Source organism: Cygnus olor, chromosome 5 (genome assembly GCF_009769625.2).
Source record: "Cygnus olor isolate bCygOlo1 chromosome 5, bCygOlo1.pri.v2, whole genome shotgun sequence".
In the NCBI taxonomy this organism is placed as follows: Eukaryota; Metazoa; Chordata; class Aves; order Anseriformes; family Anatidae; genus Cygnus; species Cygnus olor.
The window spans coordinates 46193879-46220815 of record NC_049173.1 but is presented as its reverse complement, the minus strand read 5'-3'; the positions used below and the strand labels follow the sequence as shown (position 1 = coordinate 46220815).

Below are 26937 nucleotides of genomic sequence, written 5' to 3'. Positions count from 1 at the left end.
TATTTACCTTGCTGGTGATATTGATGATTACAAGAAGTTGTTTTCATGTTTATTTATTTTTTTAAGGGCAAAAGAGAGGTTAGTTCAACTTGGCAATTACCTGGGTGTTTCTACTAGAAAAAACAACAACAACAACAACAACAACAAAACAAAACAAAACAAAACCCAACGTAAAATAGATTAACATCTCAAAACTTTTGGGGATAGCCTTGACCTATAGCTGATGTGCAAGCTCAGTTGTTAACGAAGCTTGCGGCCTAAGTTTGTATGTCACAAACTTGTGTTTGTATGTTTGCATGTCACACTAAGTCCCTTCTTGCAGAGGTTAAAGAGGGAATGACGATTATTTTGGGGGTCATAGCACTTACAAAAATCAGTGATGTGTCTTTCCAGGACTGAATTTAGATTGCTGTTTTAACAAGTTATGCTAATATTGATGGGAAGAGCAAGCCCATGAGATAAGGCCTCCCGCTTGCATGCTATATACAGTTTGGAGAAGATGATCAGGAAAAACTGAAGGCATCAGAATGACAGAGCAGCTTTTCAATCCCACTGCAGAATCTGTTTTGACAGTATTTCTGTGGCAGTAAGGCTCCTGTGAGATTCTCCCCATCTCCTTTTTATTGCACTGTGTGTCAGTAGGCCCAATGTTAGACTAGCCTTCCTTTCCTGTCAAGCAAGGCTTGCAGTGGTTTGTACCTCTGCAGGATTTCTAGAGAGGTCAATATTTCTCTTTGCCCTCCTTGAAGTTTGCCACAAAGGAAAAAAGAGAGATCTGTCTATAGATCAGGCTATACCCTAAGCAAGTGTAAATCTGTCAGCTTTGCCAAAAGCTGCACTGGTTTGCAGCAACTCAGGGTCTTATCCCAGTATTTTGCCTTTTTATCAAAACCAACAAGAACAACAACAAAACAGGGGGCAGGGAGACATATTAAAGCTGTATCACGCTCTGTGTCTTCACAAGTTTATGTCATCATCCCTATGTGATTGTGTGGTTATGACTCACCGATGGATGATTATGCCTCTGTCTTCCAGCAGTCCGCCAACAAAAAAATAGTCCTCAGGTATCTTACATCCTGATGTGATCTGGCATTGAGGAATGAGCAAGAGGCAGTTTCAGTCCCGTCTCCTGGTGTTTTTCAGTTCTTGGAGGTCACTGAGAAGCCCAAGATGCGTGAAACTGGGGTTCACCCATAGCTGTGTCTATTACACTACCTATTTGGTTTTTGCTCCCCGATCAGTTCTTCTGGGCCACCTAGGTACTGATAAATACAACCCTGCTTTCAGGGTGCTTCAGAAAGCCGGATTTCTGCACACTCCAGTACCCTGCCTGCTCACCAGAAATGGGTAAGACAAGACGAGACAGGTAGGCAGAGAGGCGGTGCGCTGTGCGTACGTGTGTCTGCCTGTGGAGAAACCCATCACCTTTGTGTTCGCTGCTGCTCCTGCTGTTGGCTTGCTCAGGAGAGATGCTGTGTTCCTGTGAGCTGCGATCCTTGCTTTCGTGGAGAAGCGAGAGGTTGTTCAGAACCGGGAGGGCTTGTTAGGAGCAAGCAAACAATTCTCAAAGTAAGTCAAAGCTTCATCCTGTTCGTTCGGACCTGTCTGTTTGCGTTCTGGCTTTTAGAAAGTGCTCTGGCAGGTTTGCTTGTGCTGGTGCAACACATGGCTACGAGACCTGAAAAAACCTGCATGACTTCTCAATGGGTATCCTTAGAACTTGCTTAATCTATTCCAGCTATGAGCTCTGCAGGGCATGAGCTTTCTTTTTATTGTGTGTCAACTGTAGTATCTAGAACAATGGTTTCTAGATCAATTTTCAGATTACTAGATACCTTTCTAATGGAAACAATAAATTGTGGTGATGCGGTTGAAAATTACATCAGAGCGAGCGGTGTTTTTCCAGCGCTAGGAACACATGCTTTATTCAGGCATATCCCACTGTCCTGCCTCAAAGCTCGATCCTTTCTGCATGCTCCCGGGTTGAAAGGTGTTACGATCCACTGCTCACTTTCCACAGCAGCAGGGGAATCGCAGTGTCTGGCACAAAGCATTGGGTAATATAGGTGTGCTGGGACAGGACAGAAGTGCTGTGTTGGCATAGCTGGAGTCACAGAAGGAAGCCCGTGTCCATCGGCTTTACAAGCTCAGATTTAACTGTGCTGCTTGTGGGACCCAAATAGGGTCGGGCAGGGCTGCTCACCACATGCAGACATGAAATCTGAGTATTTTATGTTTGCCTAGCATGTACCTCAGCTGTCTTTATACTGAACCAACTCATCTGCATTTGCTTTTATGACCTGCGTGTATGGCTCCTGGACAATTTTGGAGTTACCGTGTTCCCTAGACATGTCCAGGAGCGATTGAAGTGTCCTGTGAGACGGGTTTAGCCTCCGGGCTACCACCTAGGGGCCGGTAACAGCCCGGTAGCTCCCCCCGTCCTCACCTGGCGGGCTGCCCGAGCAGACCGGGTGCCGGCAGGCCGCAGGGCGGCTGCCCGTGACCGAGCCCCGGTCTCCCCCAGCACCGCCACCGTCGGGGCCAAGCCCTGCGGGGGAAACCCGACGGCGGCTCCGCGCACTCGGGGACGGGGGCGGCGAGGCCGAGGGAAGGGCAACAACGGCTGTGGGGCGCTCGCCCCTCACCGGGGCCTTCGCTGGCCGCCGGGGGGGGATCACCCGCAGCCTTCCCCGAGCGATGGCGGGCCCTGAGGAGGGCCGGCGGGCTTCGTGTGCGGCCCCCCCCCCCCCCACCACCGCCCCGGGGCCGCGCCTCAGGGCGGCCTCACAGCGCCGCTCCCAGTCCTCGGCGGGGGGGGCGGGCCGGCAGGGCGTGATTGACAGGCGGCGCAGCCCACGGGGAGGGCGGTGGCGGCGGGAGGAGCCTATCAGAAGCGTCGGGCGGCGGTGAGTGACAGCTGGGCGGGACTTGTGTGTGCGTTCGGGGGGGGGGGGAGCTGGGCGTGTGCCGGGGCGCGCTTCGGCTGGGTTCGGAAGGGTTCGGCCGCGTTCGGCTCCGCTCGGCTGGGTTCGGCTGGGTTCGGCGGGGCTCGGCTCCCCCCGCCCGGCCGCACATTGTCCGGGCGGCGGCGGCGGAGCGCCCCGGCGCCCGGTGCCAATGCGGGGGGGGCGCTGCGCACCGGGGGCGCCTCCACCACCGCGGTGGAAACTTCACCTCGCCGCCGGCCCGACGCACGGCTGAGGACCCCCCCCCGCCCCGGCTGCCCGGCTTTTGGGGCGTTTTGCGAAGAAAAACGTCGTTATTCCGCCGCAAACTTCCGCTCCGCGCATCCCTCCGTGGCGCGGGGGAGGGGGGGACGAGCCGGTGAGTGACCGGGAAGGGGGGGGCAGGGCCCGGGGGGGGGGGTGTACAGGGACCGGGGGGAGGTGTACGGATCTGAGGGGGGGGGTCTGGGCATCGCCCACCGGCGGGGCACAGCCGCAGCCACCTGTTAACGGGGCGGCCGCCCCCGCCCGGTAGCGTTTGTGCCCCCCCCCCCCCGCCGTGTGCCGGGGGTTTTGGGGCGTCCCCGTGCCCCCCCGGCGGCTCCCCCTGCTCGCCCGGTACCGCCATGGCCCCGCTCGGCTGGGCGCTGGCAGCCGGGCCCGGCCCCGGGGGGAGCGGGGGGCACCGAGCCGCAGCCCCCCGGTGCCTGCCCGCCCTCCGCCGAGCCCCGGGGGCGGCCCCACAGCGCCACGGGCAGCAGGCGCCGAGCCTCAGGCGTCCTCCGTGCCCCCTGCTCGTCCCCGGAACCCCCTGCCTGTGCCCGTCCCCCTTGCCTGTCCCTCTGTCCCCATCCCTCATCCCCCCTTGCCTGTCCCCTTGTCCCCCCTAGACCCCCTTGCCCATCCCTTGTCCCCCCTGCCTGTGCTCGTGTCCCCATCCTGTCCCCCTTGCCCATCCCTTGTCCCCCCGTCTGTGCCTGTCCCCATCCCTCATCCCCCTATCTTCATGTCCCTGTCCCCCTGCCTGTGCCTCTCCCCATCTCCCTCATCCCCCTCGCCTTTCCCTTGTCCCCCCATCCCTGTCCTCCTTGCCTGTCCCTTGTCCCAATTTCCCTTGTCCCCCGTGCCTGTCCCTCAACCCCCTTGCCCGTCCCGCTGTCCCCATCTCCCTGTCCCTCTTGCCCACCCCTTCTCCCCCCACCTGTGCCCGTCCTCCTGTCCCCATCCCTCATTCCCCCATCCCCATCTCCCTGTCCCCCCTGCCCATCCCTCGTCCCCCCTGCCCATCCCCCTTGCCTGTCCCTTGTCCCCCTTGCCTGTCCCCCCACAATCCCCCCCCTTGCCCCCCAGCCCCAGGAGGTGCCACCAGGCACCCACCGGAGCGCTGCCCCGTGCCGTAGGGCCGCGTGCAGGTGACGGAGGTGCAGGTACGTGGGGCATGGTTCCCTGTGCTACGGGGCCACCGGCACCTCCCTTCCTCTGAGGGACACCTGGCTCGGCAGCGTGCACCCTGGGAGGGTGGCACCCCTGGAGCTCAGCCCACCTGGTTCCTGGATGCGGACACGTTTTGTGGGGCATGCCCGTAGACAAAAGAGCCGATGAGCAATTGGAGAGCACTGGTGGACTCAGGAGTGATGGCAGAAAGGCTTAAAACAGCTGGAAGGTCGGTGTACATTAGGCACAGCTGCGCTGCTTATATGGCCTGAGTTGTGTCTCGTTAACCTGCGGTGCACAGAGTTGCTCCCGGGCAGCCCTGTAAGGTGCAGGATGGGTACAAACCCCCGGGGGGCTTTGTCGTGACTTAGCCCCGCTTGGGTGGCATCAGTGGGTCGTGCACGTTGAAGGAGGAACTGAACAGCACAGAGCCCACGAGGCTTCGTGCTGCCTTAACTAAACAGTTACTGGCGGGTTGGGCTCTTCTGCAAAGTCTGACCCAAACGCACCAAATTGCTGAGGAATTGCCTGCCTCAGAGACCAGAGCATCAGCTGTAAGGCTGATGGACGCTGGTTTTCCCTGGTCAGAGCTGCTGGCCTCTCTGTCCTCGCAGAGCTCCCGAGTATTTTGCTTTTACTGCAGGGGACTCGCACGATTTTCCCAGGTGTTCGTAACAGAGTCCGTGTGTGTCCCCCCTCCATTAACCCAGCCTCGACAGTCCTTTCTTTCCGCTCCTCCAGCGCCTTCCCAGCGTGATTAATAACATGCGAGCTGCTTCGTTTCAGCACCAGGGCGGCTGATGCTGATTGAATTCCCGGCTCGGTCTCCTCAGTGGGCCTGGAGACTGACGGCTGTTTTCTCCGCGAAGGAGCGGGCTCTGGGGTGGGAGCTGTCAGCACGCCTTTTTTTAGTCTCGGTGAAAAAACGAGCGTGCACGGTTGTACCTTCTATGTTTGCATTCGAACGATCCTGTAATTAGCAATAATTAGCTCAGCTTGGGGTATTGCTTATGCGGCAATATTTAAACAAGGCTTGAGACCCGAGGGGCGCTTTTCTGCCTGGCGGAGAGCCCCGGGGAGTTACCCTCGGGGTGGTTCTCTTGTAAATCTGCTGCTCGGCTCCAGGAGGTGGTGAACATGTGGTGGGAGCAGCATCCCGTGGCCTCCAGGGTGGGGGAGAGAGGAGAGGTACTGGTGCATCGTTTTCCACGTCGCTTTCTCGCAACTTGCCTCGCCTTTGGGAGAAGCAAAGCTAATTTCCCAAACTTTGCTTCCCACGACGCGGCCGTGCAGCACCGATGCCCCTCGCTCTGAATTCACCCTCCTGCTAATTTAGGGTTGGCTCTCCCCACGTTTGTAACCCGGACCGAGAACTTCACGTTCTTGACTTAAAAGAGCTTTCTGAAGTTGAATACAGGGAAATATTAAACACAATGAAAACGGAGACAAAAACTACCCCGTGCAGAGCGATTTTGGGGGGAAGGTTGCGGAAAAAGGGAAGAGGCAGGAGTGCCGGCCAGGCCCCGTCTCGCCTGCCATCTTCCCAGACGCGCTGTGCCACTCTGCTTCTGGCAGCCTAGGAAAGCAAAATGGTTGTGCGCTGAGCACGCTTATCTAATTGTAATTTATTATCAGCTTTCTACATAATAGTTTTGAAGTGTAAGCTTACAACCAGAGCTTGATAGGCAGCAGATAAAAATGTAGAAGATATTCGGTGTTACCTGTATTAATCTAGCAAGTATATTTATGAAACGGTATTTGATCCCCTTTATAGCTGGTTGAAGACCACGGAAGAGTATTAATCAAATACATTATTTGACAAATATGGATGAGATTAAACAAATGATTTATTTGTTAAGCGCTAGTCAACTGCTCTGCCGTGTCACATTCCTTTTTCTCTTCTTATCTTTCCCTTCCAGTTTCACTCCACTCTTCCGTGGTTTCTCTTTCCCTGAACTGTTCTCAGTATTTGTTTCACTTCATTTTTCCTTCCCCTTTCTCCTTTCCCTATAGCGTTTTCACTTCTCTGTCATCATTTGTCTTTCATTCTTTCTCCTGCCTCTCTTTTTTCTGCCTCTCTTTTCATGCTTATTTGGTCTAAATTAACCGTTTTCCCCTTTTTCTCCACCTTGGTGGAGATTTTTACTGAACGCTCTGTAGCCAGCTGAACCAAACCCAGTGTCTGTGTACAAATATGAAGATGTTTGCTCAGTGCTGATGCTCCTCTACCTCTCCCCTGACTTTCTGGCTGCTGTGAGAAGGGTGTTTCTGCAGTTCTGGAGTTTTTTTCCAGCTCTCATTTTTGCCATTTCTTTTTTCCCCTATGCCTTTTTATTTTTTTGAAGCGATTTTGACTAAGTATCCCAATATCTTTGTATTCTAAGAGAATGACTAGGACCAAATGGCCGACTTTGTTCTTTGTTTTTGTATCTTTATGCAATCTGTTTTCATCTGCTGCCTGACATACCCCCATCACCCCTCCTGGACCTCGTGGTTCCCTGCTCTTGGCATCGTCGTACCTCCCTTTCCTGCCCTCCGAGGTTACGTCCAGGAGGTATCTTTCAGTAGGGCAGAAGGAATTATCAGGGCACTGGAAGTTTTCTCCCTTACCGTTACTTTTCAGAGCCTGAGTGTCAGGTTGGTTGCTTTAGTGGCAGGAGGCAAGCGGGTTATCGTGCCTGACCGGGCAGGAGAATATCCACCTTAGTGGATCCAGTATTAAAAGATTAAAGTGTCCTAAAAAAGAGAATGCTGTTACGGATAAGAGTTTTTTTTTTTTTTGGATGAAATCTACAGAGAATATTCTTGAAAACAACGCAAGGAATAGAAAGCTATGTATTTCAGGGGAGGAAATTTGTCTTGCCTTGGCAGCAAAGCTCAGACAGTCTAGAGGAAAGTGATGGAAGCGTTCAGAGCGAGTGATTTGTCTCCGCTGATGATTGCAGTGGTGGTGCTGCAGCGAATGAGCTGAGGCACGGATGTCACAGTTCTCTGCTTCGGTGCTAGGAGCTGCGTGATGAGGCCCTCTCGTACCGGGGAGGAGAGGTCTCTGCCGGAGGTGAGTTACGCCGTGCCTCCGGGTCGCGTGCAATGCCCTGGATAACACTCGAGTGCGCTGCGCAGGGAGCAGCCCAGGCAGCCTGCAGTTACGAAGCACGACTGACCGGGGAGGAGGAGGCCAAGAGGAGCGCTCCTGTGCAGTTAATTTGCTGTGGGGAGAGAAGAAAGCTGGTGACGTTTGGTTTAGCATGATAGCTATCCAGAGGAAACGCTTCGTGATTATCTGTTCGGTTCTCTGCCCTTGCCGCCTGTTTCTTGGTCTCTAACATGAAAACCAGCACTGATTAATGACTTGTTCAGGCAAAGCAAAACTTGAATCACCAACTTCTTGCAGCTGGAATCCAGCTTTACATTTTAGCGGGATGGTCTGTCTCCCTTCAGATGCTTTTTCCGTGCTGGCTGCGATACCCCTGCCTTAATGCACGACCTGCCCGCGGCGTCCGTCTGACGGTGGAGTGCAATCCCTGAACACCATCCATCTCGCCAGAGCCGGTGCTGACAGAGGGCTCGGTGGATAAAGTGCAAGGCTGAGGACCCAGGAGTCCTGGCTCCCTCGCTGCTGTTGGCTGAGCTTGTTGCTTTCTCTCCCTGGACCCTCTGCTTCGTTGGGAGTAATGCTGAGCTGGCTGCTGGGGTGCTGGGTGGATCGGTGCAGAATATCCCCTAAAAAAGGGGATGTCCTGGCTGAGGAGTGCTCTGGTAATGCAGAGGCAGCAACAGGATAGGTGCTTGCATAATACAGCACTGGGCACATCTGTAAGTGGGTTTTTCCTTTTGCATAGCTAAGCCCATTACGAATCAGGCTGCTCACATTCAAGTTAAATTCAGGAGCTGATGGAGCTGAATTTAGATGCGTGTGGGAGCAGTAACTTGACAAATGCAAAAAAGAGACGTTGCCACAAGTACAGTTCTCTGGGAAGATGCCTGTACATCATCTGCTTGTTTAGCATCCTCGGAGAGCAGCAGGCACTAGGGAGGAGCTGTGACCTGTGAAACGAAGAGGAGGATGCTCTGGCAGTGGGAGAAGGTGGTGAGTGAGATCTAAAAAGTCAGGGAGCAGGAGTGAAATGAGAGAAGCCCCTGTGCACGATGGAGTTGTGCACAATGGGGTTGTGCACTTCTCCTGCTTTCCCTTGAGCTGTTCTTCAACACAGCCCTGTAGGAGGAGAGGCGAGGAGTGAAAGAAGAGATCTGTGGAAGAAGGCACCCCCAAGCCTGCTGCACGAGGTGGGGTGAGTGCTTTCCTGCCAGTCCAGGCTGAATCGGAGTGTGGCCAGCCAAGGGTCTCCCTGAGAAAAGCAGGCTCCGGTGAAGAGTCTTCGAAGGAGAATCTCACTGCAAGCACTTAACGCCTGAAGCAAGTTGGGATCTTGCTGGGAGGCTAGTTGAAAAGTGAACTCTGTTCAGCAGCCGGAGTGTCAGGCAGTCAGGGCTTGCTCCAGTGCCGGTGCTCAGTCTGCTCTGATGCTTCCTTCGCACCATTTTCAGCCCTTTTGTGGTTTGCATCCAGCTCCATTCAGTCTTCTCCGAACCAAAGAGGAATGTGTATAAAATAGGTCTGAATATATGAAATTAGGCTGCAAGTGATTTATTTAGTCGCTTGTCCTTTTCATTACCCAGCTAGCTGCTGCAGCAGCCTCCTGGTGTGGCACTGGCTCGTGTATTTCTGCAGTGGCAGTAGCACGTGTGCTCTTTCTGTGTCTGGCTTTGTTAGAGCAAGAAAGAGATGTCAGAGCGCTTGGTGTTACACAAGGCACTAGAATTCAACTTCCAGAAAAAGAAGGGTGGGCTTGAGAAGACAACCTTTTTGGTGTAAATAGGTAAAACATGAGTCGCTTGGAGGTAAATGGGACAGACTCCAGCTTAGGCGTGTGCTAATTCTGTAACTAGCTTTTCTCTTGAATCCCCTTGCATCCGCATCTGATCGGGTAGCTCTTTTCAGGTACTGTTGGGCTCCTGCCGTGGACAGACAGGCTCTCCTTTGTAGCGTGCAGACCCAGTTGGCAAGGTCAATGCAAATGTGTTGTCCAGTGCTGCGTCAGTTCTGCGTTCCCATCCCTGCGATACGGCCGGTGTCAAAGGACCAGAGACTGAAGGTTTCCGGCACCTCGTTAGAGATGTCTTCAGGTGTGGAAGGCTGAAAATGCTGTCACTTCATCTCAGCCACTGCTAGTGGTTCCTTGGAGCTGCAGCACGTGCTTTTCTTGGTCATACCACTGCAGCTCAGCTTTGGCCTCCACGGAAGAGTTTCTTTGAAAGATGCTGGAGGGTGGGATGGAGTGAAAGGCTTTCTCCCCACAAAGAACCTCAAGAAAGTGGGGTTTTATTCCCTTCTATCATTTTCAAGCAAGGTTGTGTTGCCTTTTCTTTTTAAATATTTTTCGTATCAAGTCTTCAAACAGATGTGGATGTCCCATGTAAATCTTCGAAGCTGTAAGTGGCATCATGTCTTCAGGAAGGAGTTGATACCCCCATAGTAAAACTAAGTGTCTTGGCCTGTTGTGGGTTGGAAAAAGAGTGAGAAAACTCGAGTAATTGACAAGAAATGTTGTAGCCCTCTGGATGGGGAGAAGAGGAGGGCTCGATTAAAAACCCGGAGAGCTTTTGGCTCTTGATTTCTGCTTGTAGCAGGTAATTCCGAAATGAGCCATCCCTCTTTTGTCAGCTGCTCTGAGGCACTTTTCATGGAAGGAACGGTGGATCTAAAAAAACAGATGCAGTTAGTTGATGAGGTATTTTAGGATAAAACAACTTCCTGGGGGGTCGGGTGGTGGTGGAGGGAAAGGTAGGTTTCTTTGAGAAGCAAAAAACCTCTATGCCTTTTTTTTTTTTGACTTGTTTCCCAGGCACCTAATCTAATCTATCCAAAACAATTCTCCTGCAGCCAGGGCTCACATATTTTAAAAAACAGTGTAGAAAGGAATGTATTGTGACAGTTTAATTTGCCACTGAAATACGGTCACCTCTGGGGTAATTCAGAGAAACCATAGAAGAGCGGATGATAAACCTGCTCAGGAGAGGAGGTGAGTAACGGGAGGCTATTCGGCTGGAATGGCAGGCGGGAGATGCCTGCGGAGAAATATAACTCCTGGAGCTCAGGTTTATCCGCTTGTTCCTTTGGCTCTGTAACGGGGCTGTAGGCTTGGCGCTGCACCGCATCGGGGCACCGAGTCCCCGTGCACACCATCGCCTGGCGGCCAGGGAGGTGTTTGTGGAGGTGCTCCGGGGCAGGCGAGGAGAAGACCCTCCGGTCCTCTGGAGATCGGATGGATTCGGAGGGAAAGGTGGAGGATTGCAGCACGTCACGAGCCAGGCTGTGTTTCTGGGAGCTTACATCGCTGAACGCACACGTGAAGGACGAGTCCTTCGGTATGCCTGCAGATAGAAAATTCAGACTAGCTCTTGCTTCTGGAGATGGATGAAAGGGCTGAGACTGCACCCGTGCTCCTGAGACCTGTCCTGCCTGCTCGGTATTAGGGGCAGCGTGACTGAGGAGTCGCTCTCTGGGAAAACACAAGCAGCAGGTCCCTGCCTGCTGAGCCTGCAGTACAGCAAGCTCCCCGTTGGCAGAGAGCAGACGTGGAGACAGGATTTCAGAAAGCCAGCCCGGTGGTTCTGCAATATCTGACACAAGCCAGCGCTTTAAAAATACACAGTGCTGCTGCTGCTGCTGCTGTCGGGAAACCCTGCAGGCCCCGGTCTTCTGTGCAGTAGCTCCAGGTGGAAGCCAGTTGGTTCACTTTATGCTCTGCAGGAGTGAATTATTACTGGTTTTGGTGATAAACGGTGGCACTGCGGGTCAGATCTGCACAGTCTAATGCCTGTGGAAGTCACTGTGTGCTCTAGTCCCTGGCTAGGGACTTCTGAAGGCACAGGACAGCTGACTGGGAATTGCAGGTACTGGTACATGGGTGCAGCTTCTCTCCCTGCAATCTCTACATTTTAAAGAGAAAACAAGGCGATTGCAGGACACTTTTAAGACAACAACGGAAATCCAGCAGGAGTTTTGGAGGAGAGATGTCCAATTCTAAATAAAGAAGTCCAGAGTTGATTCTGTAGGCCAGTTTGTGGTCCTCAAAACCAGTGTTGTCCAAAGTGTGAACTCTTGGTGAGGAGAGGGAAAGCTGAGTGCGTAACAGGGGGTTGGGGTTTTTCAGAGCATGCTAGTAAATGCATGGTTTTTGGCAGGACTTGGCGATTGCATTGCAACAGGGTTACAAGGTCTTGCTCAAATTCTGCTGAAGTCAGCTGAAAAGCTCTGTTAGCTGCAGCGAGCATGGGCCGGCAGTCGGAGCGGCATCTCTTAGGACAGTTTGGGTTTTCATCTTTGTTTCAAAGCCTGCGTCTAGAACAGGCTTAACGCAGCTTCAGTAAATATCCCCAGGGGAGGGGGAGATGACAAAAAAAAAAAAAAAAATCAAAATAGTCAAAGTGCTCCTGCTGTGAGCTGTGGCTGGCAGCGGATGCGTGGAGCAGGACAAGCAGTGGGAGCAGGTACCTGTTGGGATGAGGCTGCACGGAGATAATGGTTGAAATCTGAGGTGGGAGTCTGCAGGCCCCGTCATAGGTGTACACTGGGGTGGATGCAGAAGAAAAAGCTCTGCCACCCATAAGTCATCCTTTCAGGGAGCTAATTTGAACTTCTTTTTGTCTTTTGAACCCTTCAGTTCGGTTCCACTGTAGGTAAACGTCGTGCAGGCTCTTCCATGCTTTTTTACCCTGTTTGATTCGAGGGCTTTTTGTAGCAACTTACTCCTCATTTATCCTGCTGTCAGGGAAGTTATTCTGCCTGCAGTCCGTCTTTGAGCTTAATTTTCTTATTTTCTGTAGCACTAGGGCTGATGGCTTCACAAATCTTACAATAACTCTTCAATCTCTCCCTGGCCAGTCTAGCAGCGTGACAGCTCCATTTAATGTGTGCTCTCTGCTTTGGCTTTCTGCCCCCAGACTCATTATTTAGCATTTGTCTGCATCAAACCCCGGCGTTGCCAGCCCCAAAGGGTCATATATCAGCAGTCATGAAAAAGAGAATCCTCGAGACTGCTCTGAAAATCCCAAAGCCGTCCGTGGCGCACGCAGATGACACAGGTCTTTTCTCCTTCCCTGTCCCCTGTGTCTGTCCCCAAGCCCCTGTGTGTGCATCCTTCTCTGCCTGCCCCGGTGCCTGTTTTGGGGGGTAAAGTGAAAGCTGCAGCCTCGCCGGGCTCTGCAGTTCTCACGGCACCGAGCGTTTGGCTCCTGGGACGCTTCCCCTTCTTCTGCTGGCACAGAGGCGGGTCGAGACCTGCAGCTCTGCCTCCTCGTCGGCAGCCCAGCGGCCCCCGAAACAACTTGGATCCACTTGGAATATCGTTCCAGGGAAAAACGCTGTGGAGTTGTCTCTGCGGTAGATACTCGAGAGTATCGGTCTCTCTCCTGCCGTTTGAAGTGTGGTGTTACCTCCAGGCCTTGGAGGCTGGGAGTGCTTTCATGTTGGGTGCAGTCCCTCTCTGAAAAGCTTCCGAGCTTGGTGCAGGATGAGAAACATCAGGGTGCAATTTGCGTGCTCAGACGTTGACATCTAACATCTCGGCTGCTTACCCTCGGCCCCCGTGGATGCGCAACGGAGGAAACGAGTGCTTTCATCTCGTCCTAATGCAGATGTCTGAAAGCAGGCAGACAGATTGCGCCTGTCTCTTCCCATCGATCGCAGGGAGGCTCCAGCTGATGGGCTCTGTTGTAGGTGAGATGAATCCCACCTTGACTGGCGGTGTTTTGCCAGGAAGAGTAGCACAGAGAGCAGGGCGGCGTTGAATATAGCCTGTCCTTAGCTGCGTGCTGTCTTACCTGGTAAACCCATACTGCTTCTTTGCTTGAGAAGCTGTTTCGTTGCAGTTCCTGAGAGCTGGAAGGGTGCAGATACCTCCCAGCAGCTCCCTCCCGTGAAGCAGAGGCTTGAGACCTTGAAATCCTAAATCTGGAGCTGGGGTTAACAGATGAGCCCTGTGGTGCCCCCAGGTTACGAGGGCTGCAAACGTGGGTGCTCTGGGGTTTGGTGGGTAAAACCCATGCCTCCTAACGCTGGAGCACTGCTATGTTAATGGAGCTGGGCTCTGTAGGTTTGTTTCCCGCTGGTGCTCAGCCTTCGTGGTTGCTGTGGAAAGCAGAGTGGTCTTCAGGGAGCAGGGCGGAGGTGGCGAGAGCCATTCGCGAAAGAACTGAAAACCAAAGCTGAGCCAACAGGTAGGAATAAAGCCTGGTAGCCTGGGGAGGATTTTCTTCGCTGGCTGAGTTTCCCCTTTGATTGGGAGCGCTTGTTCCATCATGCCTTCTCCTGGAGAAGAATTAGCCCGGTGGCAGAAACGTGGTGCACCAGGTGTTTCGGGAACGAGGAGGCTGTCTGCAGCAGGAGCCTGCAGAGCTCAGCCTGTGAGTCCCTGCGCTGGCAGCCAGCACTGAGCCTGCCCTGCCTCAGAAGGGGAGGGTGCTGTGCCACATTTCTTGCCCTGTCTCGTGCCTGTGTAGTTAGCATCAAATCCTATGAACCCCCAAAAAACCACGGCTTTGTACCCCACCTTGCTGCTTGCTGAAACATTAATTCCTGCGAGTTCAGATACCGGTAAATCAGCGTTCGGTTCTGGACAGCCTCAGGAAACCTACTGCATGCATTCCAGCTGCTTCAGACCTTTTAACTGCGGTTCTCAGCCACTGCTCCAGATGTAGGCGAGGAGGAGCCCTGGGTGGTTTTTGAAGGGTCTATGAAAGCCGTGCAGTAAAAACAAGAACTGCTGTCAGGGAGCTAAAGTGTTGTTCAGGAGGCTGCACAGAAATGTGTTTTTTTTTAGGATTGATAAAGGCAGAAAACCATTGCTGTACAGTAAACGTACCCTGTGCAGTAGAAGACCAAATGTCACAACCGTAACGTGCCCACGAAGAGACCTGGAAATGTCAAAGGGACCGCCAGTGTCTTTGCAGTCACGGAGAATATGTTAGGGGAGAAATTTCGGGCTGACCCCAGGTTGGAAGCGCACATTGCGTGCTGCAGAGAAAGGCAAAGATACCTTATCGTTTGCTACGTGGTGCCTCGTCCTCCCTTTGCAATGCGCCTGACCTCTCCCTGCTCTCTTAACCAGCTACCTGTGTCCAGGACAAACTTTTCTGCTTCACATCCCACGATGTGAAGGGATGGGGCTGCATGAGGTCTACTCGAGGGGATGGATGTGGCTCTGCAGCCAAGATGGAAAGCGTATGGAAAACCTTCAGGAGCCTTTCATTCCCGAAGGAAGGTGCCCCAGAGCCTCATAGTGGAGCCCCACAGCATGCATTTTGCTCCAGTGCTTTCATTGCTGTCCTTCCCCTCTGAACTTTGGCACGATAAATAGTGGCCGTGTTTGAAGAGTGTCCCAACGTCTGGCACAGCACCAGGCACTCGCTGCTCCGTACGCGCCTCCCGGTGTTTGCTGTGCCATCTGCCTGCTGTTTGCAGGTCCCGCAGGTCAGCGGGTGCGTCGCTGGTGGACCTGCCCCGTTTCCCAGCTCTTCTTCGGTAGCTGCTTCTGTTGTTTCTTCCACAGGGCAAAAACCAAGTCAGCAAGGGCCCAAAGAGATGTTAACACAGGGTTGTTAGCGCTGTGGATTTGCTTTGCTCTCCCACCTCAACAGGCAGGGGTACTGGTGCTGGAAAGCTGGCGGCACAAAGCAGGAGCCATCACTTTTTCTAAATTTTCTGTAACCGTGTGACCTTCCTAACTAATTTCTCTAGTCTAATTCCCAAACGACATGTATATGTAACTAAATCCAGCAGGGCTCAGAAGGCTGCATCAAGCCTTAGGCACGGGAAATAATGGAATATGTGTAAAGCTGCACATCGTGTCCCTAACCTTGTTGCACGAGGAATTTCCTTACGAGTTTAAAACCTTTCGGGTGGGAACCAGGCTCCCATCACAGAGAAGCCATCTTCCCTCCCGTGCTCCTTCCGACGGCTCCTTCGGTTTCTGATTCAGCTCTGCAAATACCGCCTGGTGCCTTCAAACTGCCTGAGAAGGAGGCTGGTATTATTTCCCCTGTGAAGGCTGGAGGGAGGGAGAGAAAATTAAAGCAACTTGTCTTAGCCTGAGTCAGCATCACGGAGTGACGAGTGTGTCTCTCTGGAGCCTAGTGAAAGGTCTCTGCCTTATCTGGCTTGGTACTTCACCGGTTGCACAACTCTCACATCCCCTAGATGCAAATATTTTCCCGGGGATGGCCCCAGTTGCCCAAGCAGGGCGTTTGTTCGGATTCTCATGCTTTGCAATTACTATAAGCTTCTCGTGAGAGAAAGGAGGGGGAGTGGTGCAAGGTGGTTTTTTTTTTCTTTTTTTTTTCTTCTCCCTATTGTTGTTCCTCATCAGCTGGTTGCTTTGAAACAGCGCATTGTGGTTTGCCTTCAGAGGCAACGTGGCGCTGCGAACGCGGCTTCAGAGAGCTGCTGGCAGCTTTTGGCTGCGGGCGAGAGGTGCAGGCAGGTCGTGGCGCTGGGGTGCCGTGGTGCTGAGCTCAGCACCGCACCCGGCTGGTGCCCAGCAGGTCATCCAGCACGCAGGAGCAGCAACGTGAATGCAGCAGGATGTCATCCAGGGGAACAGAACCTGGCACTTTGCAAGTAAATATCCACGGTGGGCGTATGGCACGTTTCGTTTTAGGTGCAGCAGCAGAGCTTTGAGTGGACCTCGTGCAGCTGGTGATTCACGGTGTTTTGGAGTGTGCTGAGCACTCCTTGGGCTTGCATTTCTGTGCTCTTCAAGAGCATCGATTCCTCTGGTGCTGTAGAATTTAAAAAAACAAACAACTTGCTAAAAGTGGCATGAAGCAGTTGTCCTCTAAAGCCCAGCTGGAGCACTGACTGTGTTTCACAATGATCTCAGTGTCTTCTGCAGACCTTGCAGCCATGTGGGAGCCTTTCAAAAAAGGCCAACTGCGTGGATTTTTTGTCTGAACAGAATTTTGGACTGTTAAGTCAGATTCTTGTTTGGGTTAACGTAGTTTATCTCGAGTTTGATCAGAAGTAAGTGGAAATAATGACAAATTAAGCCTGTGGAATGGCAGCCACTGCTGGGAACAGCTCCTTTGCAGCAAATCTCCATTCCTCTGCCCAGTGTTAAACATTGGAGAAAGAAACACTAACTTCTGCTTACATTTCTAAGTGTGATGCTGAAGATAAACAGAGTATGACTGGTGGTGACAGGCCAGCAGAACTTCAGCTGCCCCTTCATCCTCCTGCAGGCTGTAAATAGGTGTTTATGGCTTGTGTGACGTGCTTGCTCCCTGTCCTGGGGCAGCAACGGCCCAGGTCCAGCCACCGAACCCTGGTTTGGGATGCAGGTCCTACCCGAGGCAGGGCAGGAGGGGTGTGTGCGGGTAAAAGCAGGACATCATTGCATGATGGTAAAAAGATGCGTGGTTGGTAGGGGTTTCCGAGTCCAAATCCTGGATCCTAATCCTGGATCGTAATCCAGTCCAAATCCTGGACTGCAGGAGTTCATTTAGGAGTTCATTTACCCCAAGTTTTTGAGGATGGATTTTGAGGATAAGTTGACAGGCTCCAGCTTTCAGAGCTCGCTGCTTTTTCCCTGCTGTTCAAGTATGAATTTTCCTCTTCCATTAATATATTCCCTCTGCAGAACAGTGCAGCGTCTATTTTTGCTCGAGTAGTGTTTCAAGTTAAAGTTAGCTTGTTTGACATGCAAGCTGGTGGTTTTCTGTGGGCTTTTTCTGTTTAAAAAAGCTTTTTGCAAACATTGAATTTTTATTTTTTTAATGCTTCAGTTGAAGTTCTTGTGTGGGAACAATGAGAGCTATGTAGGAACCATACCCACTCCACCATGCTGTGGCCTTGGAGGTTCATTGTAGGGACAGACACAGTCCTCAGGGAGTTGCTTTCTGAAAATAAGAGTGGGTTTAAGGGGGAAATGAGGAAGCAGTTTATTTCCAGTTAGGTGTGAACTACGTCCAGCAATGACAAAGTGCTGTCCATGCCTTAAGAGTCCTGAGGAACAATGCTGGTGAAGTCTGCTGCTGCCAGATGAAGCAGGGAGCCTTCATCAGTGTGTCATCACTTGCCAAAACCTCGCTGGTCTTGTGTCTCCTCCAGGCTCCTGCAAAAGCAAATAATCACGTTTGAGATCTTACAGCCAGTCCCACATTTCAGTGTGTTTCCAAGAGGCCTGATGATACTGGCAAGGCCATTAAAAAAAAAAATCACAGTTCAATCTTAATCTCTGCATTTATCCTTATTTTCCAAGGAAGGATCACTTTGTCTTCTTACCAAGCATTTAAGGAGAAATGGACAGTTTGGTTGTTCTCCGTTCACTTTAAAACAAAACAAAAACCAAACCAACAACAACGCTAAACCAAAAGAGAGCCCCCAAGCCCTCAGCAAAGCTCTGAAAGATGTGGTTGTTCACAGGTAAAGACGTTGTGACTGCTCTTAGTGGCTGTTGGCTTAGAGGGATCTCTTTCGTATCTTACAGGTAGTTTCTGAGCCTGACTTGAGGCTCACAAGATGGGTTGTGTTGTGACAGAAGCTAGGAAACTTGCGTCACCTCACAAGACAAGGTGGTGTTTTTAGGAGAACCAGTTCACATCACCTGCCCGTTTTCTCGCTTTCTTGTTCTAGCTCCTACAGAGCAACCCAAGTTCATGACATGTGTTGTTACTTGGACGTTAGTTGCCCTCACAGCCTCCAACAAGTCAGCAGAGGTACCACAGACAAGTTTTGCAGGCAGGGGTGAGGAAAAGTGGAGAGGCCTCAGGCCACACGTAGCACCAGGCCGTTACTGATCAAACAGCAGCTTCGGAGCTGTTGCAATTCATGTTTAGAGTAGCAGGCTGACAAAAATGAAATAAAATCACTGTCTTTGGTGCTTGGGAGGGCAGATACTGAACATGTTGGAAGGAAAGGTCGGGGCCTGTTTGCTGGTTGATGGAGGCTGATGGAGAAGGACGATAGCATGAGTTGCTCCCAGCACTTGGTTGTTTGCGGAGCGATACTGGCCATATAACTGTTCCTTACCCCCACTTTAATAGCATATATCAAGTAAGTTTTACTCACAATAATGAGTTTGCTTTGCTCTGTGGTAGGGAATTGAAGGGAGATACTTAGATTTTTCCCAGTGGGCTGAAGGGAAGGTCATTTTATTTAAGTTTTTATATTTTAAACCAAAGCCACAGGGTTGTGAGTCAGCTGGGTCTTGGCTGCAGTAGTTCTGTCTGTGGTCCCCAGGCGTTCTCCAACGTGCCTGCACCTCCCCTAAGATGGACAAACCCCGAGACCACGACGGGACACCTGCAGGCCTAGTTCTGTCGCTTCCCTCGCAGGAGCTCCTCCATGGAGGCTCTGCACATCCTCGGGAGCCAGTGCTAAGGAAAAGGAGGGGACACGAAGGTAGGATTTGGGATAATTAGGAGACCTCTGCACTTGTTTTGACTCTACCATGCTTCACTTAGCTGAATCGGTCCATCATGTTTCTGCTTGTTTTTTTTTGATTGCTGACTTTCAGAGCTCTTCTGCAGTCTTCCTCTGTGCCTCCTGACTGCGTGAACGTGTATTTTTAATCCTTCATTTCCCAGGAAATGTCACTCTACCTTGTTCCTGTCTCAAGATGCTGAGAGGGTTAAATGCTCCATATGTGCTAAGGTTGAAAATTAAGATAACATGAAGCCTTAAGCCAATGTTGTCTGGCTTGGCTTTAACGGCTTCATTGATGATACTTTCTACCCTTCCCTTAAACCGATCCTCCAAGGTCAGATATCAGATTTGACACTCAGGAGTTTGTTTGTGACTCTTAGCTTGGGCTGGCCTCTTCCTTCTTCTGGAAAATTAAAAATCTCACACCTTTTCCATACTAGACACACATGGTGGCTCAGGGCTGTCAGGTGAAGGTAAGTTTTGAAGTTCTGAATTTGCCTTTTGTGGTCCTTCTTTTCTGAGGCCAAACAGAACTGTTTCCATGAGCCTTATCAAGTCCAAGAATAAATCCAATGAATGCTGCTGCGTTTCCTTTTGGAATGTGTCTGCAGTGTGTGCATCCTCAGCGTTGTAGAGCTGAGCTTGTGCAGCAGGATCAGAAACTGAGGGTACTGGGAGACAGCCAGACACCTGAGGAGAAACTGGGGAGCCATATGTACAAGCTTGGTGAAAAGACACAGTTTTATAGCTTGGGGATCTCATTGCTGCAAGATGTTAGGGAAGTCATTGGCTTCAAAAGATGAAGGTTGACTGAAGGGCAGTGACACCCAGAGTTAATAAATAAATAAATAAATAAATAAATTTGGAAGTGGAAACTTAGGTGTAGGAACCCTCTTTCTTGTTTGGAGAACACCCAGCAGGATGAGACCCTGCTCTGGGTCTCGTAATTGGGGTTGGTCTCCACTGGAAGGAGGAAAAGACAATTTTGGGGCTACTTGAGAATCCTCTATGACATCTTCCATGCCCAGTCATTGCTTATACTGTCCTAAGGAACTGAGCTGGGAGCCAGGCTGAATGCTGCTTTTTTACTCTGTTTATCCTGGGAAGTGTAGTACAGTTCAAAGTTCAAAAGTCCCTCTTTTTTTTTTAATTCTTTTTTTTAAACAATGTGATTGCCTATACTGGTAATAACAATACAGGGAAAGAAAGCGTGCCTATTTTTGTGCACGTGAAATCTGACAGTGCCAGTTTAGACCAGTGCTTTAGCCTTTGGCTTTTAGCCCTTTGGCTTCGTACTTATTTTTTGCTAATACAAATAACATCAGGCTTGTGCCGAACATTTTATCCTCAGCGTTAATTTCACCAAACAACTTACCTATCCTCTTTCTTTTTGTTTAGCAGCTTTTCCTCGCCTAGCCCGCTCTTGCTCCTGTCCAGCTGTGTGCTCTTGACTCCGTCCCTCGGTGTGATGCACACCAATGTTTCTTGCTGCTGCGTGGCCAGGGGAATTTGCCCTGCAAGGTTGATCTATGATGGAGGCACATTGCCATGCCTCAGGAAAAAAAAAAAAAGGACATTTCAGTTAGATGAGTATCCATGGGCTCGTGTTGCTCGGTTTTGCTCTCCCCAAGCTGTGACTTCTCTGGCTCGCGCTGCAGACGTTTGGGCTGTACTTTGCACGGTCTCCTCCTTGGTGCACCCGCAGCAGAAAGCAGATGCTGAAGAATAAGGTGAAATGCTGTTTCTGTGTTCTGTAAGCACCAGCTGTGTTTAATCACCAGGTACCTGCCGGAATGGCACCAGCTGCTCCTCTGTGCCATCCCACGGGCAGGTGCTGGTCCCTGGTTGACTTTTTCTCCCTGGAGACTTGCACATTTTCTTCTTTCTGCCCCCAGTTCAGAGCCTGCATCCAAACTCCCATATTTTTGTCCGTTTTCTTCAAAAATGGACAGCCCACCTTTGCGTCCTGTTACTTCATAAGCAACCTGACTCTGTTTCGCCCAGCAAGTTGTCATTCTGGAAGCTCAGGTTATCTTTCAGACTGGGAAATCTGGCTGGTGTGACTGGAGGGAATGCTTGCCAGTGCTTTTGTGCTGATCAGAGCCCCGTGTTGCTTTTTTCTTCCTGAATAGTTGCTCTGCATAGAGCCAGCACATTGGTCGAGTCCGAGAGGTAGGGCAGGGTCCCTGGGGTGTGACGGCCATGTCAAGTGCAGTGGGATGGCCAGATCCGGACCTCCTCCTTGCCTCCACCATGGACATCCTTGTGGCAAGGGACCAGTTATGCAGCACCAGGTTTCAAAAGGGGGAAAATATTCTCGGGGATCTCAAAAAGACCTTGGTGCCTAACCTTTAGGCCTTATCAGGGAAACCTCAGCTGTTCTGCTGCTCTCAGAGGCTTTATTTACTTGTTAATCAGCTTGTCAAGCTTCAGTTAACTTCTGCGTTGAGGTGGAGCCACATCTCTTGCAGGTCTGGTGCCTTGCTTTTCTGTGGTTTCTTTTCAACCTTAATGTGCCTTTGGAAGCTGGCTGTGAGCCTGCCCAAATCCTGCACGTCGTCGTTGCTGCAGGCTCCTGAGGAAATTCTGGAAGGAAACCACCCCCCCCCAGCTTCTGCTGATGGTGCAGTTCTGCCCGCACATGCTGGAGGTGATGGAGCTGGCATCGTGATCCTGTCCCCTGCACGCTCAGCCGCGGCCGCGGACGGGAAGCACGGTCTTGTGGCAAAAACTCGAACTTGAGGGAGCAGAAATCCCCGGCTTTACCATAAGTTTCCTGTGTGACCGTGACCGCGTCACTTAATTGCGGCGGGTTCCTCATTGCAGAGGGGAGTTATGTGCTTGATCTGCTGGGCTCTGAGTTCTCGGGGTGGGATGGGTGCAGTTGCATGACAGGCAGGATGGAGTCCCTGTGCCGTGTCTGTTCATCTGTCGCTCCACAGCCAAGAGGGAGAATCCTCTCTTTCCAGTATCAGGACGTCTAAGTCTTATTTGCAGCAGATCTGTGCCGTGACAGTGATTCATTTAAATAACTCACCCCCAGCAACAGTGCTTTGATTTTTGTTTTTTAAAATCCAGGCTGCTGCAGAGGGAGGGAATGTGAGCATCACAGAAAATAAATCCTCTTGTAGCTGATTTACCGGGAGCAGCAAAGTGAGGCTTAGGTAATCCAGGACCCAAACTTAACAAACAAGGGCTCCTGATCCAAACTTGGCTCTCGTGCCTTTAGACCTCTCTCTTTCTGTGACAGTTGCTCGATACTGCCTGCACGACGCGCTGCTGGTGTCTGCCTGGCTTCACACCTGGCCACGTCTGATTCATTCACCTCGGTTGTCCAAGGGCTGGGTTTGGAGGCGCATGAGATCTTCCCCAGACCTCTCTGCCGTCCGTGCTCAGCACCCAGCTCGCTGCTGGTCCCTGGCAGTCATCCTCCTGAGCTGCATCTTGCTGGGGTGGTGTCGGTGGCGTGCCTCTGTTCCTCCTGCGAGGAGAAGTGCTTGCTCTGGCCAAGGTGTGTCTGTGCAAATCCTCACCTTGCTTTTCTTCTGCAACGCGGCTGAGCGAGGTCAGCTCCTTCTCTTCCCTCTCTGGGCCCCCCTTTCCAAGCCACCCGTCAGGGAGAGCGTTATTGTTGCAGAGCGGTTCACCCTGGGCGGACTGCAGGGTGAGAAAGGGATTTGTTTAGCTGTCCTGCTCAGCCTGTAAATCAGCGGCGTGCCCCGGACTATCTGCTGCGTAACGCCTGATGCATATTCATGCCTGCGAGCAGCGCAGCACGGCCGGGATAGCTTTGTGTCACCGTGCTCGTAACGTGCCCCTGGGGAGCGAGGGCAGAAAGGGGTCTGTCTCAGCAGCAGGTGCCTGCTTGCTTCCCTTTATCTCCTTCCCCAGCCGCCCACTTCTCGTTGGCTCCCCAAGATGCACCGGCACTTGCTTTCCTGCAAAAAAAAAAAAAAAAAAAAAAAAGTGCATTTTTTTTTATGCCTGCAAAAGCTCTGCAAGGGCTAAATGAATGCAGAGGGATGATCATTGTATTTGATCACGTAAATGAAATGGCTCGCTAATAAAGGAGACACTCTAGAAATATCTGATTTTGGCTCTGTGGGGTCACTCAAGCTGTTCCTTTGAGCTCTGGCTTTGAATGAAGCGTGAGTAGCTTTTTATCAATGTCCCGTTGGGGAGGGCAAGGCAAGGAAACTCGCTCTCCGTCCTTCCTCGGGCCCCCCCCCTGTGCTCCCTCACCCGCCTCCACCTGCAGAGACGAGGCCATCGCAAACGTGCTGCTCTGCCCCGTGTTTTGAAACGTGGGTGGGAAAAAGGCTGTGCCACGTTTCCCTGGAAAAGATAACACTTCGGAGGATGTGATTAGCAGCCTGGGATACCCTGTGTGAGAGGGTGGGTGGGAATGGACCCTGCTTTTCCCCTTCTAGGACAAGATCTAGGGGCTGGCTGGGGAAGCTGGCGGAGATGAGTTAGGCTCTAACGCGAGGGCTGCTTTGTCCCCCTGCGGGGAGCAGACCCGTGGAGCTCCTTGCTATAGGATAGTGTGGGTGGCAGGAGCTTACGTGGGTTCAGGGGAGGCTGGAAGAGTCCTTGGGAAAGAGATCTGTTGAGGGTTGCTAAACACAAGCTGTGCCAGGCCCAGGAAATCCCCTGGGCTGAAAATAGCCGGACGCTGGGCGAGGAGCAGGGGGAAGCAGCGCAGCGAGGCTGGTCTTTGGCCACACCAACGCGGGGATGCTGGAGCCTTGCTTTTGCTCCAGGATGAACCTGCCTGGAGCCCAGCCGGGAGCTGCCACCCCGTACCGGTGTCCTGCCGGATCTGAGTGCCACTTGGAGGTTGTGAGGGTCTGGGGTTCCTGCTGTTCCGAGATCTTTCCATCTGATTTCCTGGTGCTGACCAACAGGCTCCATTCCTTTCCATCCACTCCCCAAACCCGGCTCCCTGTCTGGATCTTCCTGCGGCAATAGCTCCAGCAAGACGGGGCATGTGCTGCTTGCACCGTTTTGTTCCCAGGGACCAAAGCTTACTGATACTCTTCCAATAGCATTTTGCTCCCAAAATTGACCTTTTTAAAGGCTCTTTTCCACAAAATATTAAAAATGAAAGAATGAAAAGCATTATCAAGACAATTCTCAGAACTTCCCAGTTGCAAATACCTTGTTTCCTTGTCCATTTATTTACTTATGTTATTCATATAAGTTAGGCTTTAAAGCAAGCAGGAAGCCCAACAGCCAGACCCTATTTCCATTGCAAATTTTTTCTAAATGAAAATGGCTTAGATGTGTTTCCTGAAACCAGCTTTTTGGTTTTTCCCTGTCAGCAGTTGCTTTGGAGGAACGGGGAAGGGTGGGGAGGGAGAGGAGAACGGAAATCGTGTAGGGAGAATGCAGTTCTTGAGGACGGGGCACTTTTTTCCCTGATACACGGCGTTGGTAGCTCTCTGTCGACTCTCCAAAAAAAAAAAAAAAAAAAAAAAAGGCGTGTCCCAGCTGCAAAATGCGGCCTGCGACCCCTGCAGAGTGTGTTAAATACGGACCTGGGCTTGTCAGTGCTGCTGGTTGCTGCCCCAGCCTGTTTCGGCGTCGGCTGCTCTCTTCTCTCCTGTTATCCCGCCTCGTCTGTGCGTCGGGGCATCCGTGTCCCTGCCTGTCACTGCCGCCTCCCCACGCTGGTGACACAGTTGTGATTTCATGAGGATAATTGGAGAGCGGTTTGGGCTTTCCCTCTCGCTTTACTCTGCCTCTCCAACCATCTCTGCGCAGGGAAGCTCCGCTCCGTGGGGGAGCTGTCAGCTCTGACAGCCAGACACAAAGACCCAGCAGGCAACCAACGGCTTTCCCATCCGAAACCTGCGCGTGGAGCTTTTCGGCTCCCGCTAAGGCCCTGGATGGGAAGTTGCCTCAGTTTAGTTTCCGCCTTTGCTGCTGGCGATGACTTCGGGCCGGTCCCTTGGCTTCTTTGCCGGGCTTTGCCGGCCCGCGGGACGAGGAGGAGGATGGTGTGCGTGACCAGCCCCGCCTGTCCAGCCCCCCGTGATCAACCCCAAGGCATTACAGCTTGGTGCCAAGTCAAGAGGTGGCTCAGAGGCCAGGTTTTTAACGGGTCTAGTTGTTACCTGTAACGTGGGCCGTGTCTTTAACTTCCCCAGGTACCTGTCCCTCTCTCCATAAGCGCCTGCTTCTGGAGCGCCTGCCTGGCCCCACGAGGCCGGGCCGTGGGCCGGAGGGGAAAGCAGAGGAGCCCATTTCCTTAGACCTCTCCGTGGAGCAGCAGCAAGTGACGTGCAGAGCAGCACGTTTTGTCTCTGTAAATAATCTACGGTTCGCTTGGAAGTGTGCTTCTCCTGCAGCCACCCCAGTGGGACGGGCTGGTTGCTCTCAGGGAGAAGCGGTGGGGGTGGGAGGTGAAGATCCCGCCATGAATTGCAAGCACGTTACAGCACCAAGCAGAGCTTCTGGAGATGTGGGCGTGAGCAGCCCAAGCACACTCAGTTTGATCTTGGGGCCATTTTGTGCTGCTAGAAGTTCCCCTTCACCGGTGAGTGCAAGTGTAATGAGAAATTGAGGAAGTTGTCTGTGCTCACACTCAGGCCAAGAGTGGAAATATTGGTGTTGCTGATGGCAGGTGCTGCACTGACTGTTCCTTGGGGTCAGGCTGTAGTAGTGTGCTGTGGTTTATAAGCTCCTGAAATAAGGGGCCTGCTGGTCTTTATATTGACTATAATCGTTTCGATGGCCTGTATCGTCTACGGCGTGATGCCTTTCTTGAGTATCAGTTCAGAGAGAAAGCTCTTGGATAGCTGGTTTGTTATTTGCGTTACCAATTTATGGAGATTGTTTACTGGTTTCTGGTATTTTAATAAAACCACTCGGCATTGCTGTGACTACCAGGTGTTTTTCTTACAGAGTAAGCTGGCGAGAAAGAACTTCGTTAAACTTAGGAGCGGGTGAGCAAGAGCAGCATGGTCAGACCAGCTTAGTGCTGGCAGCAGGTAACTGTACTGCGTTTATTGAACTACCAGACAAGGTGCAACACGAACAGAGCGAAACCAGAGATCAGCAAGCTGTCGGCAGTGCTGGTGGGGATGGTGCCATCCTGCTTTCCTCTGTCCTCCCATCTCTTCTGGCCCGTGCGATGAGGACCAGACGCTTGTGCACCACCTCCTGCCACCCGTCTGTCTTCCAGGAGAGCACCGAGGGCTGGAGGCCCTGCGCTGCCTGGTGGCACGATGGCAAGGGAAAAAGAGCAGGGATTTAACTTCTTTGTGGTCGGGTAGTCTCTGGCAGAGGCAATCTGTTGCCAGAGGTGCTCTAACTAAAACTGCGTCCAGAGCCAGGACTCGTCCGTGCCTGTTGAAGACCTCATGCAAAGCCATGGCTTGCACCTTGGTGCTGGGGCTTACGAATGCGCTGCAGAGACAATCCCTCTCTTTCAGGCTTGCCTCTGACTTGAACCTGCCTGCAGCTTTCTGCTCTTCTTCCTCCAAGGTTTCCTGCATCCCCTTGAATGTCTGCCTGTGCTTTGAGCCTCCTACGTGATGTCATTCCTTATCCCTTTTCTCCTCTGGAGCAATATTTTTGTGCTCAGTCTCTTGGGACAGGCTGCCTGTTCCTTCAGGTCTTAAAGAGCTTGCAGAGGATGGAAGAAGTCATTCTGTTCCTCTTAGACTGCCTTTTTTTTTTTTCTAATGCAAGACATTTATTACGTCCAAGCTGCTTCTCCAAAGCAGGGCCACCATTTGCAACTTTCCTTACGCCTCTGGCACCCCTCTCTCTTTTTGTCTCGCAGTCTGCATCGTCTGAGGTTGCAGATACGAAGCCAGCAACCAAACACATTGCGTTAGATTTGCAGCTCACTTCTTTGTTAATGTAAAAAAAGCAGCAAGTAAATGAAAATGAAGCATCGGATGGGCTGTGATTCATACCAGAGCAGCAGCTTGCCAGCCTCCTTTCCCTAACCTCTTTCAGGCTGGGCAGGCCACCGAGAACGTCAGCATTTTGACCCTCAAGTGAAAACTCAAGGTGGCATTTCGTGCTCCTGGAGGGGTTCGTTCAGGCCCTTTGGAGGCT

General features: G+C 51.9%; 1 protein-coding gene across 4 annotated transcripts in view; it reads left to right on the top strand.

The window, feature by feature from the left end:
* Positions 1 to 1426: 1426 nt before the first annotated feature.
* HRAS (HRas proto-oncogene, GTPase) overlaps positions 1427 to 26937 on the top strand; it is a 39776-nt gene continuing 14265 nt past the window's right edge. The window contains exon 1 of one of the 4 annotated variants that reach the window (XM_040557473.1): positions 1427 to 1569. The gene's annotated coding sequence lies outside the window, so the exon portion shown is untranslated. Of the gene's footprint in view, positions 1570 to 2954; positions 3325 to 13642; positions 13662 to 16053; positions 16073 to 26937 lie in introns of those variants that run through there. The other 3 variants (XM_040557472.1, XM_040557474.1, XM_040557475.1) reach the window with 3 other exon arrangements.